Below are 1265 nucleotides of genomic sequence, written 5' to 3' on the forward strand. Positions count from 1 at the left end.
TCCACCTGCATCCCTATTTAAACGATTTGTGTTTCCCTTCCACTCCACAAATAGTACCAACATCAAATACAGTGAAAACAGGGGCTTTAGCTTGCAGGAGGAACATACAAAGCAACAAAGAAATGATCTTATAAATATCTTAGAAACAATCGCAAGAAAGAAAAACCATTTGAATCCTTATCTTGGGGTTCATTTTGCCTAACATCAACTTATATGATGTTTTCTACTTGTAGCAGACACATACTAGTTATTGAAAATAAGGAAACCATGGGACCTATGTTTCTTTGGGCCTGGCTTACTTCACTTCTTTGGGCCTGGCTTAATTTACTTAATATAATTTTTTCCAAGTCTTTCCATTTCTTAACAAACTGGGTGATGTCATTCTTTCTGATGGAGGCATAGAATTCCAGTACACACACACACACACACACACACACACACACACACATACACACACACACATTTTCTTGATCCATTCGTTTACTGTGGGACATCGGGTTTGGTTGTATATCTTAGCTTTGGTAAATAATGCTTCAATGAACATAGTTTTGCTGATAGTTTTAGTATGGTCTTTTTTGTGATCATTTGGGGGAATGCCCAAAATGGGATTGCTGGGTGTTAGGGGCGCTCTATGTAGTCTTTTGAGGAACCTCCATACTACTTTCCAAAGTCTTCGAACAAGTTTAAACTCCTAACAACAAGGCATTAAGGTTCCCTTCTGTCCACATCCTATCCAGCATCTGTTCTTTTAAAAATCTGGAATGCTTCACGAAGTTGAGTGTCATCCTCAGTCAGGGGATATTCTTCTCTTTATTGTTCCAATGTTAGTGTATGTGCTACTGAATTGAGCACAGAACAATTTTATATATAAAGTGTAATTGATTTTTTTAAACTAGACAATTCCACAAAAATTAAATTCAAAAGAATTGTTGTGAAATTTTAGAATCATGTATTTCTTACATAAGAACACATTTAAGAATAAAGTCAAGATTGATATGTCCAAAACAAAATAATTCCATATATTTGTTGTTCAACGGATGTGTAGGAGGAGGAATTCAATTATTCTGTACAAGGAACCTGCCATAATGAACACTATAGAAAGTGTTAAGGTTTGTTAAAAGCTTTAATGTTTTAAATATGTTCAATTTTGGGGATTTGCTCATATATGCCAAAATTAAGACTATTTAGCACGCTGTAAAACTTTTCCATAAAGCATTTAAGATTCATGGTAGCAGTCATATACTACTAAGTATGTACATTTCAGA

General features: G+C 34.7%; 1 non-coding gene across 1 annotated transcript; it reads right to left on the bottom strand.

Moving 5' to 3' along the window:
* Nucleotides 1-750: 750 nt before the first annotated feature.
* On the bottom strand, nucleotides 751-852 carry LOC122121615. The gene has a single exon (XR_006149982.1). It is a non-coding gene; the product is annotated as a U6 spliceosomal RNA (small nuclear RNA).
* Nucleotides 853-1265: the final 413 nt, after the last annotated feature.

This window comes from Dipodomys spectabilis, unplaced genomic scaffold (assembly GCF_019054845.1).
Source record: "Dipodomys spectabilis isolate Male_0828 unplaced genomic scaffold, ASM1905484v1 ptg000191l, whole genome shotgun sequence".
Lineage (NCBI taxonomy): Eukaryota > Metazoa > Chordata > Mammalia > Rodentia > Heteromyidae > Dipodomys > Dipodomys spectabilis.